This window comes from Meleagris gallopavo, chromosome 7 (assembly GCF_000146605.3).
Source record: "Meleagris gallopavo isolate NT-WF06-2002-E0010 breed Aviagen turkey brand Nicholas breeding stock chromosome 7, Turkey_5.1, whole genome shotgun sequence".
Lineage (NCBI taxonomy): Eukaryota > Metazoa > Chordata > Aves > Galliformes > Phasianidae > Meleagris > Meleagris gallopavo.
In genome coordinates, this window is record NC_015017.2 from 35196499 (window position 1) to 35211920 (window position 15422).

Sequence of the window (15422 nt, forward strand, 5' to 3'; positions counted from 1 at the left end):
ATCCTGGGCTTGTGAGATGAACTCCAATGGAGCAGATCTCCAGAGAGATCCTTCCCCACTGGCAGTCAGCTCTTAAATGGGTCTAGGAGAGCTGGAGTCAGGCTCCACCCCTTCCTGCAGCACAGGTGAATTGCCTTCACCTGTGCTCCCATGGCTGACTCATTGCTCGCCTCAGGTGATTAATCAGAGGTTCAGGCCGTGATTCAGCAGCCCCATACACAACCATCACCAAGTCAGTTATTTCAGTTCTGTGTAAGAAAAGGAACAAACATTCACAGAGCATCTGCCATAATTTGCCATAAATCTGTTCATGACCTAGATTTCCTCCTCCACTGTTGTGCGACTGCTCATAAACCTGCACTGGGTAATTAAGTGCTTAACAAGTATACTAAGAGTTTTGCATGAACAATGACTATGTATTTATTTATTTTTACTTCACTTCAACTCTTTCCTTGACTTAGTTCTGCACAGAGTAACAGTATAGGCTCCAAGGCAGCAGGATAGGCTGGTATTGCTCAGTCTTGCTTCAAATCCAGCTCCTGCTGCAGCGGCTGGGAGCAGACAACAGTGCAGCCTGCTCTTATAATGGTGTACATGCTATAAAAGAGGCTTTGGGATTTATTCTATTCTTTTATGTTGTCAAGGTGATTTTAAAGGTTGCAAAATGCAGCTACAGAGCAGCCCTCTGGAGGACATGGACTCAATCTGATGGCATATGAGAAACATCCAAGAAACTATTTGTATACCTCAAGAGAAAGTGAATTCTTCCATCTTCACCAAATAGAAAAATGGGCTTCAACTCCTATAACGTCCAAGTTCCAGGCTTGTAGGATCATAGAATGGCTTGGATTAAAAGGGACCTTAAAGATCATCCTGTTCCAACCCCCACCGTGGGCAAGCATACATCCCTCAGCCCCATCTATTTTGTACGTCTCAACAGAGCTATAAATCAGGGCTAGCTATGAGCATGAAAACAAAAACAAAAACAAAAAAGTGGGTTTAAAACTGGTTTCAAAAAATCTGAAATACTGGAATGCTGAGTATATAACAAAGAATGGTTTCTGCATTTGTCTTTGCTACCTAACACATCACTAATAAAAGGCACTATGTATAGCTCCCTGCAAGGAAAGTCAAGAAAATAATATGGAGAAGGAGATGGATCAGTGCTGGAGATCTTTCCAATAGTAAAGGGAGGTTTTCAACAGCAAATAGTTTGATCCCACTGCAAAACAAAATATCCATAGTGATAATCTAATAGATTGCAAAACAAAATATCCATAGTGATAATCTAATAGATTACAATTTGCTAATTATTTTTCCTCTCTACTTACCTACATCTCTCCCCAAGTATTATGCTGTAATTAAAAACTTATAATTCCTCTTCAAGAGAGGAAAGGAGAGGAGAGGGGAGAGAGAAGGGGAGAAAAGAGAGAAGTAGCTCCTTACTTGCGGAGGCTGAATAATCTGGAGAGGAACAGGAAACTCCTAAGTCACAAAACTTGCATACCAATTATTTATAGCAACATAGGTCAAAGTACCAAGAAGTAGGCTTTGAAGGATTATGAGAATGACTTAAAATTCTTCAGATTTAAATGCCAGCTTGTAATTTTCTCTCTTTGGCTTCTAAACTGAATAAACTTGAGATTCACGTTTTGTGCGTACAATCAGGTTTTTCAAGAATAGCACAAAATATCATAAAGCTCATCACACTGTTCCCTGAAGAGTTAACCATAAATTTCAATTGAGAAAACATCCCAAGGGCAGCCTTTACTGGTATTTGTTTGTGTCAATTGCTAGGCATGTGTACAGAACACCCTAATGTGTCTTCAACACAGTTCTGCTACTGCAGCAGCCCAGGTCACACAGGTCTCTCTTTTACCTTGTACACCAGGATGTATCAGGATGAGAAAACACAGAGAAAAAAGTGTGCAAATATAAATAATACTGTCTCAACACACACATTTAATGTAAGTTTTTCCACTGAGAGTATTAACTTCTCATTTTAACCTGCCTTGAAACCATTCTAGATATTTTACCTGCTAAACACTGCCAGATCAATATTCACTTCCCTCATGGCACTAAATATATAAAGGCAACTGATAGAGCTTCACATGGAAACTGCACGAAGCTGGAAAAAGTCTTATAAAAAATTCTCAGATACATCTGACTTGCAAATACTGTTATTCTGGCTAGGAGTGAGATGAGTACTGGTTCCTGCAACTCAGATGCTCTTACTCTATCATCTTTTCTTCAGACACAAAAACAACACGAAGTTTGCTCAAACAAATCAGCAAAATTTAGATATTACCTGATGAAAGATGGGAACAAAATCAAGTCAAGTCAAGTCAAGTCAGTATATGTATTTACACTGATTCAGGGAGGTTTTCAATAAGCCATATACCATTAAATTTGGCAGCACTGAAACAAGCAAAGCATAGTGGTACTGGCAATCACTATGAAAACTTGATAATTCAGAAATTTCCAAAACTTTCCATGAGACAGCAGTATGTCTGTAATTACAGAAAGGTTAAAAAGATCAGTATAAAGCAACTCTGTTTCTACAGTACTATAATTTTTAAATAGTAATGGAGGCTTAAATACAATTTCTGAAAGTCTTTGACTGTGAAGTAAAAAGACTGACCATAACAGATGCGTAAGAAACTGTTCCTGGTTTGTAGTAGATTCTGTTAAGAGAATAATTTATTTATTTATGAAACAGTAACTGTATTTCTCTTATTCTTAAATAAACTCTTACATATCTATTGGTTAGAACATTTGATTCTTACCAAAGGGGAGTGATTGTGCATATTGTATATACTGGGAAGTGCTCACTACTAAGAACTATCTGCACCAAATTTACCCAAGTTGTTAAAAACAATGACAACAACTAATAGTAATAACAAAACAAAGCAAAGGTTTGTGTTGTAATGTTTTTAAGTGGTTCTCAAAAACAAACAAACAAAAAACCCAATATACATGCACACAAAGCAAGATTCTTTAAATGTTCCCTTAGCATTCATGGTAAATCAGAGAGATGCATTCTGCTATGATTTGTGCAATTTGACTGGCACAATAAAATGATTTTGCAAGTGAAAATAGCTTTCTGTTTTACAAAATGAAAGGTTGCCTCATCAGAATGAGGAGGGAGAACTGTAGGTCAGAACAGTGATTCATCTTCCTAAGGCAGTCACATCAAAGAGACCTTGAAAAAGTCAAATAGTTACTTACAGGCATTTGAAAGAGGAAAAAAAAAAAAAAGAAAAAGAAAAATCACATAAATGAAAATTGTCTGAAAATAAGCACCAATTGCCTGTCTGTCCTTGGAGCTATATTGCCTTCTGCAGTGTATCACTAGGATGGGTGATTATACCAAATTACTGTAGAAGACAATCTTCTAGGGAAGTTTTGAGAGAAAGATTGATTGGTTAGTAGGGGTACAAAAGATGAGGGAAAAGACAGAAAATGAACAGCAATAAAGAGAGGGCATACATTAAAAAAATAAATAAATAAACTGAAGACAGACAAAACTCCTAAAGTTTATTTTGTTTAACATTAATCCGAAAATCGGACTCAACTGTAAGGCATCCTTCATACCCCAGAAACATATATCTTTTTTGAATAGTTACAAATGAAAAAGATCTCTCTTCCTTTCCTCTAATCTGGTCTCTATAGTGCTGAATGTAAGTCCTGGTAAAAATCAATGGAAAGAATCCCAATAAACACAGGAAAAGTCCTCGTGTATCCATCAGTGAGGTTGATTCTTTCTCCAATCCTTCTGTGCCCATCAACCCCATGGAAACAAAAATACGAAGATAGGTAATTGGAATTATTACCTACATTGAACGCTGTGGCACCAAAGTAATTGCAAGATGATCATTTCTTAGAAAACCATGTGATAACAATGTGACATGGCACAGTTTCTCTCATTAGCCACAATTGATTCTTCTTCTCAAACCACACTGCAAACAGAGAATTCTGTAATTCCTTCTCTGGTTTCAAAGTGTAGAGCAAAACCAAGATCTCAAGAAATTATTTCATAAACAAACTGTAATAAGTTGAAGAAAATAGGAGGACTAAGTACACCTAAAGTTCTCTTAATGCATACTACAGAAAAAAATACTTGCAAAGTGTATGATGTTAGTCTTCCATGGCATCAGAAAGGGAAATAATTCACTCTCATGATGAACCTTCAAATGAAACACTGAGAAAGTATATAGAATCAAATCATTTTTCCTAAGATTTTAATACTTAAATCTCATTCTGACAGAGATAAAGTATTGATAATACTAACATTATTTCTGTATCCCTTAGAAATGTAATTGTTGGTGCTATCTCATATTCATCATGCCTTTTGCTGTTATTACAGCACTGAGAAAACACAAGACTGTGATCTCCAGATCATAATGAGAACTGGTGAAAATTATTTCTTCTTCCATTTTATCACCTTTGTCATAGCAGATATTAATTCTGTATCATCTGGGAACACTACAACATTACTTTACAAAATGTCACCTATGCAATACTACAAATGACTTTTCACTATTTTGGTACATGCTGTTCTTTCAAAGCTCCTGCTCTGTAACATGTTCCTTGATAAAGTTACTTCCCTGTTAGGTACCAATTAATGAATGTGAAGCCTGAGTAACAGCACTTCAAAGCAATGGAAAGGCTGATACGTTGACGTCAAAATGAGGGTGGAGTGTGTTCTGAACGTCTGCACAGTCTACACCTTCCCTATGGGATAATAAAGCAGTTTTAAAAGAGAGCAGTAGAATGGCTACTCAATGAAATTACAGCATGTAGAAAAGGTCAAAGCAGTAGAGAACAATGATATAATTCACAGATTATACAAGACACTAAAAATTGTGATATGACACTCTGAGAAAAAGATAATAACAATGACAGAAAGTGGTAGAATATTAATCCACTCCCGTGACAACATTTGTACCCGAACTGGTAACTGTACAACTGCAAGCTTTGTTAAGTCCTTGATAAGACTAGGTACATGGTTTCATTTTGGATACGCATATTTAATCTCTGTCAACAATTTCTGCTTATATTTAATGGAACTAGATGAGAGGATAAAGCTAATTCACGCAAGTTGCATTTCCAAGGATATACATTTAGGATTCTAAGCGTATACATAAGGATCTCATTGTATGAGAGTCTTCTGTTTCAATAAGCAATTGCATGTGTCCTCTAAAAGCCCAAGGAGATGCAGATAGGAGTTCAAAGCATGCACAGCTGACATGAAAAAAAAACCCACATTTAAATGTATAAAAAAATATGTTTATTAGTATTATTTGTATCTCTGTAAGATCCAAACTCCTTAGCTAAGGGTCCTTTCATATCTACTATAGTAAAAGCAAAGGAAGACAGTCACATTCACAGATTTAATATAAAATATAACCTGGCAAGTTTAACTGACGACAGCAGCAACTTTTAAGACAATATAAATGCCAGATTCGAACAGCTAGTGATCAAAAGTAGACTGAAATCAGCAGGAGGATTTCCCACGCTTCAATGGCACCATATCAAGCCTTCATTACTGAAACTATTTCCGTATCATTTATATTTTTTAGTTTTCTAAGTCAATTAATGAATATTACCAACTACACCAAACTGTGATTCACCTATCCATCTCTACGCAATGCATTTCTCATGTGTCATCACAACAGAATGCTTTCCAAAATAATCAGAGAAAACAAGAAGTAGTGATTGTAGTCCATTGTGGAAGGGACAATCCATATAAGAAGTACATAATGTTAATCTACTTTGAGTTAAACAAAAGAAATATTTTGCATAAAAACATTTGGTTTTAATTTAGAACAGAAGGAAACACATAGAATCACACAGAATCTCCTCCTTAAAGCAGGGCTAACTTCATCAGTAGATGTGGTTGCTGAGAACCTGAAAGAAATGGGCATAGGCAGTTCCCAGGCCTTCACTTTCAGGAGAATGAATATTAGGCTATGATCTTAAGGTTCACATGACTTCTATTAGAACTTACAATATTACATCATTATTAACACTGCATTTGCATTCTTTTTTAATACTTAAGCTTCCTTTTATGGCATAAACCTATCTAACTGTAACAGAGATCTGTTTTCAGATCACTAAATCTCTGTTTCTTTTACTTGTAATCTTTGTGAAAACAGCAAATTCAGCCTGCAAGAATTGTATACACTCCCTAACACATAATAACAGCATGTATTTTTTGACCTCACAAACTTTGAAATATCAGTAAAGATAACCATTTGCCCAGACTATGCACTTATGCACTGTATATTAAAGTCTGTTGCCAAAGATTTAATGGAGATCATACACATACAAATGTATCAGTTTAAACTAACTTTTACTTGCAAAACTCACTTTTTGGTGCATTGATGATTTTTTACTTTGATTATGATGATGACGATGATATGATAACCTGAGGAGTTATTAGAAAAGTAATTTCCCAGTTATAGTATTGAATTACGGTAATTACTTTTTCAATAACGAAAATGAGAATACTAGGATGGTAAAGGAGAAATAAATTAGCTTTACACCCTTCATTCAATTAAACTATCATACCAAGTAGGAAATGAATTATGGTGATGTAAGGGAAGGAATGGGATTTTTACATAACAAAGAGTTTAAACTTTGAAAATACATAAAAGCAGTGTAACTATAATTAACAGCTCCTAAATTCCTATGCAAAAAGAGGCCCATAAAGTATGTCTATTAGTAAAGTTCAGAATATGGTTCCAACACTGAGAGTGCCACAATTTCCACAGGGGAAAAAGCAACAAATCCAAACAGTTATACAAACAGAGCAGAAAACAATGGCTGCACAAAGTCCAAACACCATTTTACTCATCACCTACAGCTCCAGCCTGTTCCCATGGGAGCTCCATGAGCTGTGGCCTACTCTACACCACTTCCACTGCTGCACCGCAGTCTCCTTCATGGCTGCATGCGGAGATCTGCTCTGCACAGTGACCATGGGCTGCATAGAGACAGCCTGCTCACTCCACCATGGGCTTCTTTTGGGCTGCGGTGAACTTCTGCTTAACTATGTTATGCTATTAATACGAGCACAGCTTTCAAAAGTGATTTAGTAGGAAAATTCACCATCTTTAGGCTTTTAGCATCTGAGCTTTTGCAGGTAGCAACGTTATTGTTTTCTACTACCTACATTCACCATTTGTGTGCACCTATTTCTTTTTGTCATTCAGCCCCTCCATCAGGGGCTGCACTGTAGCACTGAAGAGAGTTAATGAGTCTTACTGCACCGCCTCCTCAAGAGCGTTATGTGGCAGAATATTTCACATATTAGCATTTAATGGCAATCAAATATCATTTCCTATACTGAAACTCTCCGGGGGATGTAGAAAAAATTAATTTAACTTTTAGAATATTTGAAGATAGTGTAATTCAAGCAATTAAACTAACCTTTAAAGCTTCTTAGTGCAGGAGCCAAGACTTCTAAGCTAAAATTTTGTAATTTACCACATATTCTCCACTCCAGAAGCGAATCTAAAGTAATCAACATGCAAATTCAAAACCGATCTTTATTTTCAGTAGTTGAATGAAGATGAGGACAGAACCTTTACCTCATCTTTAACTACTGTATACACATGACATTTCAAGTTGAAGATGCTTTCCATGCAAAACAGACTTTGTAATGCTAGGAAAGAAGTTGAACATCTTCCATTCTATGATCAGAATCAAACCTTACTCAGTACATCAAACAGAAAGGGAATACAAGGACATTTTGTTTAAGACAACCATATTCGTAATAAAAATAGCATTGAAGAGATAATATTCAATTTATCTGAAAATTCTTTCTTGAAAGAATAAAGGTATTTCTACACTAGCAAAAGAACTGTGTATGTGAAATTCTGAAAAGCAAAATACCACTATGTACCATAGTCCTATCTGCTTCTAAAGAAATATTACTATCAGTATCGGAAATAGCACTTCTTTAATTCGTTGATTACTGGACTCTCAAACACAATACGAGTCACATGTTGCTATTATAACTTAAATATCCTTTGCTGTTGAGAAAAATAGAGTTCCCAGCTCCATATTTTTTGAGGTGGTAAAGACCAGGACTATTTTATTTAAAATTTGAATATGATTGTAGACATTTCAACCAGACCTACTAAAAACAATCTTCTTCAAGCTTATTTTCCATGCCTGTTCAAATAAACTGAAAAGTGAACCTGAAATGAAAGCAATTATTCTCTGTTGAAGATAAAAGATAAGATGAAATTAGCTACGTTAATTAGTCAGCAGCTAGTTGTTTGCTTCTTCCCTACCAAGTACCCAGACCTCTGTAAGTCTCATTCTTAGGATAACTCCTCTTTACTTTTGACTGAAAACTTTGGCAGCAACTTGGATCAAAGACACCTGAGAGCACAGTGTTGCCACTTTGAGCAAATATCTTTGAGGACCTACCAACCTTGATACTTAACGCCTACTGAAGTAGTAAATGAGCATATATAAAAAATTAAAAATGCTTGATTGTGCTGAATAATTTATTTTAGGAATTTTAAGAAGTTCATGAGACAACAATGAAAGACAGAGTTATCTTCTTCATGACACACATAATACAGAAAACCAAAGACTACATTCCCTACTAGCGCTGCTGTAACATTTTGCCCAAGTGCAGTCTTGTAACCTTTTAAGGAAGTGAGCTTACATGTTTCATCTGTTTCACATGCTCACATATGCCCTCAAACACTGTGGCATAATGCTATTTTACTTACTAATTCAGAATTTAAATTTTAAAGCCCATTTTGCAATGTAGAAGAAAGATACAAATAGTCTGTTGCCTTTATCAGGTCAATTGCTATTATGGGGATGAGCCATCCTCAGAGGATTCTTGAAGGTGCACTTGAATGCAGTGACAGAGTGACAGTGATGAGCAAAACAATATCAGATATCTTTCTCTGCCATGGAAATACCCACAGACAAGTCTCCAACTATATGTCAAAAGTGACTAATGAATATCTGAATGTAGTATAAATCAGACAGCCTATCATATATCATAAATGTTCATATTTATTTCATGTTATCTTAACTGACAACAAAAGTATTCCAAATTCCCAGTGATCAGTTGTTTACATTCACTGCACATACAGTCAATCTTTTTATGAGAGCTTCATACTTTAGTAACCCCAACTGCCTTTCTAATATTTCTGATATTTTTTCTACTCAAAAGGAATAGGGGAAAGACATTTAGCAACCACATATTTAGCAAACTTTTGGGTAAAAATGCACATTATATTTCCCTTATCAATTTGGAATATTTGAAATGCTCTAAAAAAGTTCCATCTTGCATTTTCATTTTATAATGTGAACATGGATGTATTGCTAAAAGCAGTTATAATGCAGGGCTGAGATATAAGAAAAGTTTTGTATTCTTTTACATAGTAGTGCAATTAAATGATGATCTATACTTTGAGGATAATGCCTCTAAGAAAAACAGAGAGGCAGAAAAATGTTTTCCTGGGGGAACGTACGGAGTCCATATAGAATCCTGGAGAGAATTTAAGAAAATTTTGAAACAATATTCAAGAAATAATCCTAACCTATCTCTGTCTTTTTCTGCTAATGATGTTCACTCAAAAAACAACTAAATGTATGCCTTATCTCTTCCTTGTAGCTCTTCTTCAACTGCAGGAGATGGCTGGAGTCATAACTGTTTAATCACCAAAGCCAACATTAATAAATATTCATTTTGCTATGATACATATTAGTCAGACACATTACTTATCTATACTTAATAACAGACTGACTTGTTCTACAATGAGCTCATTCACATGGGCTCAATATAATAGCACGTAATAATTCACAGATTCTATCTTCATGGAGATTCATGTACCTGAGGTGTACTAACCACCACCAAAAAAAACAACACATACTTTTCATTTAACCTCTACACAGCTCAGGAAAAAAAAATTATGTAGGTTTTCAGAGGATTTCAAGGCTAGGTAGAAGAGGAAATATATCAGAGTACAAGAGGTGCTGCACAGTGTGTTAATAATGCATTTGTACTGCACTGCACTTTATTTGTGCATATATCTGAAAGCTAAAATATCAGAAAACTTCACACACATATATATCACAGTAGCCCAATGAGCACAAAGAAAAGGCAATGTTTCCACCTAAAAGCTAAATTCCAAGGTGGTGCAAAATTGATATTAAAATATGACAAACTCCAATAAACAAAAAAATTGTTCCCTGCGGTATCATTTCTACTTTATGGAATTGAGATGGATTCTGACCATTGAGATTTCTGACTTCTGCCTTACAAGATCTTTATGGAGAAGCCAGAGGAGCCATCCATCCAGAACTGAGGAAAGTGGAGCAGTACTAACTTTAAATCTATCTTGCTCTGTTTTTTTCTGAAACACTAAAAGCTAGCTGTAAGCTGTATAAAAACCAATGAAGACATCTAACTTTAAGTTAGTTTCACTAAGAAAATGAAAAAACAAGTCTTCACCTATGAGAAATAGTCAACAGTCTCTTACAACCAGTAATTACCATATAAAATAAATTATTTGTGACAAGAGAATTTCACTTTTCCTTGCTAATAAGGAAGGAAAGATTGATTTCTGTTCCTCTCCCCTTTTCCTCTTAAAACAATTCCATTGTAAAAACATGGTTGCACACAATAATGGGTTGCTATATAAGAAAAATCTGAAATTTGCCTTATTTCTCAGGCACAGCAATAACAGCTTTGATTATTCCTATGCCAGAGCATGTATTTCTTTAACACAGTCCTAATTGTATGGAGGTCTCTGAGTAAAATAATCACGCAGGGAGTCAACTACTCTTACGTTAGGGCAACCATTTGCTTGAGATGCACAACCTTTTTGTAGTGTAGGATTATCTCTGTTGGGATCCAAGTATATTCTTGATCAGGAGGCCATATCGCAATCTATCATCAGCGTCAAATTCCCCTCTGATAACATCAAGCACATCAGTGTAAGCAGAGATACTGTGCTATTGGTCCATGAAAAAAAGAGTTGTCTTTTTGTCCAGTAGTCAAGTCTCACATCAGTGATGCACTCTGCAGCAAAAGATGGGATATTCAGGGTAGTATTAGACCTGGTCATTCCAGTACTGACCTACACTTTACCTTGAGACTGCTATCTGAGAAAATAACCAGAACTGCTGTTGACTTAATAAGCAAGATAAGGTATGTGCTCTCACCCTGCATACTGATTTTAATGGGGTTATTGCTTACGAATTTGACTTGAATTTGTACCATCACACCACTGGCACTTCATGCCTCGGCATCTCTCACAATTTTAAGCCAAGTCAAACATTATTTCATGACTATGATTAATCAGGACCCAAAAACGAAGAAACTTTGTCAATTTTATTTTACTTTTCACGATATAGTACACTGAAAGATAAATATTTCAATGGATTGGGAATAAATAGTTTAAGACAGTGAAACAAGGTCAGGTACTGAGCATGAGCTCCGTAACCAGCAAGAGTGCAAGTACATATTTGGCATTTTACAGAACCTTCAAAGCTTAGTTTGATTAGCTATTAAAATTATGGCTGGCCTACAGGGAAAATCACAATAATTGGTATAGGTCATAGACAATCAAAAGTATCTCCCCCAGTGGGATGAAACCTATTAAAATCAGATATTTAAATCTCTTTATACTTGCATATTCAACTCATATGCAAAATTACTTGTCCCAAATCTTAGTCTCCAAGGAAGATCGCAGACATGTTTCATTGTTCTTTATGTGGTGCTAATTAACATTTTCAAGAGGTTTGAGACAGACAAAGCTCAGAATACCCCAAAGAAATGATTATTTCCAGATGTCAGATCTTTGCTTTTTCTCATTGAAAGAACCAACTTTGAAAGCTCTGAATGTTTAGATTACATTAACTGGCATCTCAAAGACTAATATCTAAAGAATATGTAATAGTCTATTATTTCTATTGTTAAAAATTGACCTTAAACCAAATATTTATCAAATCAATTTTAATTACCAACTGAAAAGTTTTTTTGTACTATAGAGAATGCTGTTGCACTTTTCTGAGATTTGTAATGATTATGACATAGAAATCTCATTGAATCAATAATTATTTTGCCTAGAAAAGTTAAAAACAAATGTAGGAGAAGTAGAGAGCAGTTGGTAAATAACTAACTAATACATAATCTTGTGATATTTTTTAATGCAAAGTAAAAATAAAGAAAATAATCCTATCAAAACCAAAAGGATGTTTATCACAGACTGCAAAAGCTGTGGTACTGAATTCTAAGAACTGTGTATACTTCAGAGTTCTAGTTAAAAGTTGATTTTTCTTTTGCTAAATTTTGTTTTTATCCTCATCTGAAATTGAAAATCATCAGACATTTAGTTACACTTCATAGAGAAGGAAAAGGAAGAACAGTACCTGTTAGTACAAAGTTTACAAGATTCTTTGTAACTACATGGGCTCTTAGGACGTAGAGATACACAAAAATGATTGTATGTGTTATGATCTTGCTTAGAAATAAAACTTGAAACTTCTCTTTCTATTAAACAAGAGAAACTGTTCAACAAGAGAACAGAGAGGAATTTTTAATAGCTGCCTCTGGAGCATGCATGTAGCTATTGATAGCTTACAGCTCAAGATTTAGCTTTAATGTTTTAGATTTCTGACACCATTTTAAGGACAACCATATATGTTCTTGGCAATCTTACCACTGGTAATATCACTCCAATCTTAGATGTGATAAAACCATCTTAGAATAACGATACAATATTTTTTGCAACTCTTTCACAATTCACTTAGCTATTCAGTCCTCTGGATTGCTTTGCTTCTCTTTCCTCGAAGTATAAAACAGTTTCTTCGCTGTAGTTAAGGGTACTATTTATCACTAAATAAAAGTGTGTGAATGGGCAGTGGAAAGAAGGAAGGCAGAAACCATGGTTAGTTGCCAATCAAGTCAATATACTACAAAAGGTTTTACTCACCTTAACAATGTCCCTGTATCTACAATGTAGTCACATTATTATTCCTAATAGTTGCACTATTATTCATTATTTGAAATGCATTCCTTATTTTCATATTCATGAAAACACTATGAGAAAGTTGTTAGATGTTCAGCACTCAATCAAAGCTGAACATAAATTCAGTGCCTATACATAGAGAACAGGTGAAAAGGCATTCAGCAATCTTTATAAACTGTTACTGGTGATACTACATTTCTTGTCTACCTGCCATAGCATAGTGCATAATTAAACATTTCAGTTCTTGTCCAGAGAGTGTTCTTTTGAGTACCAACATAAGCTTTGTCATAGACTATATGACAAAAGGATTCAAGTTCACCGAGAAAAAAAGTCTCCTAATCAGGTCAGGGCAGCAAAGTGATCACTCCAAAGGTACTTGGCACTAATGTACACTATACAGGGCCTGATTCATCAGTATATCATTCAACAGTATAAATAGAATCCTTGCTCCTCACCATGACAGTTACTAAGAAAACATGTTGCCATGACTGTCTGTTCAGGTTTTTAAAAGAATCAATGCTAGCAAAGCCTGAAGGAACAGCTCAGTACTGTTGCCAAAGCACTGTTTAGTCTGCAGATCAGTAAGCATTTGCCATTCCTTCTCTACAGCTCAAAGAGGAAACGAGGCTGAGCAGCAGGGATGAGATTGCACAATCAGACACGTCTACCAACCATCGGGTTGAGAGCAGCAGATCTGAGCAGTCTTGCTTGTGGACCATAAAACAAAATCTCTATATATTATAATTCTTTTTTAAACCTTATCTGCCTTTTTTGATGCTTTTTTGTTAGTCTCGTGGGGGAGCGATTCTCCATCCATCTTCTTTGCCAATTCTTACCTCAGACTCGACCTGCCATCTACTTTGGGAAAGTGACAAAGAAAGGAAAATTACAGAATCGCAGGGGTTGGAAGGGACCTCCAGAGATCATCAAGTCCAACTCCTCTGCCAAATCAGATTCCCTACACCAGGTCGCACAAGTAGGTGTCCAGGCGGGTCTTGAATATCTTGAATATTGAAAATTGCCATCAGTTTCATCAATCTTCTGTGTTAACAGCTTGCTCTGTGCAAGTCTTGACACAGAGGAAAGAAACAAAGAAAGACAAATTTCAGTACCAAAATTCACTTCAGATACACACTGAGCTATGGACTGAGAGAAGAAGAAGAAACCTCTAAGTAAAGAAAACTCCTCAAAGTTTTAGAATGAGATCAGAAAATGACAAAACTCTGCTTAAAATATACTTAGGACTCAGATAAACTCTTAATTTTTATTCATGTTTTGGAAGTGCCCCAATATTTTAATGAAAAGAGTTGTGCAGAACTTTGTTGACTTGTAGTTTAGTTGGAGAACCACTAGGTAATGAATTGTGCTAGAAGTTCTCCACATTGTTAGTATCATATTAATTTTGCAGAGCAAGATGTTTATTAGTATGACAATGTGTCCCATAATACTATTCAGCAAGAATACCTGACATTATTTGCCGCTGCCCTGAGAAGACTACTAATCAATGCAATGCTTTAAAAGACCCAAATCTGCTCATGATTGAAAATTTAAACAAAGATTCCAGGAAAGTCAATATTTATATAACATTTTGCCATAATTATTTCAATGGTGTTCCCTTAAACAACATCAGAGACAAGAAAATACTTGATATTACTGTCATCATTGTCAGTATAAATTAATATTTGAAAATGATAAGAATAATTAAGAACCACGTGATCATTCCAGGAAATCTAACTCTTTCTCCTGGTGCCAGACACCAGCCTCCAACTTCCAGTTCTGAATGACTATTTCCTTTCCCAAGCCTATAAGCAGACAAGGAGACCACATTATCTCCCAGCCCTGGCGTAGGGATCTGCATCCTGAGCAGGACACATTAGCAGCTTGCTGAGTCAAGGCCCTGATGTGCTTAAGTTGTTGCTGACCTTTACAATCTGTGGTCTGTCAAATGTGTACTGTCCTTGGTCAAGATTTTGGCCCTCTCTGCATGCACAGAAAATTATTTATCATTGGTAGAGCCCAACTGTCATTCTCCAAACTCTTGCAGCTTTATTTACTGTAAATAGAGGAAATTACTGTATAAGAAATAAATTATGGTTATGAATAGGTTATGCCAGAGAAAAGTCTGATTGTAAAAGAAAGCCTACAGCCAAACAGTGTAACAAGTACTGCAATGGATTTCACCTACATAAAGAGAAACAACTGTGCAAGTGAAATGCAACCCACCAATGCACAGTGTGAAATATTACAGGAGACCACAGAAGAAACATCTTTAAACACAAATAAATGATTCTCCTGAAGCAACAACTCAGAAAATCCTGTGAATTGAAGCGATTCTGGATTTAGACTTAAGCTTTGTGCAAGACATGATTTACAGAATAACCAAAGTACCACTCTGATACTGTGTATGCA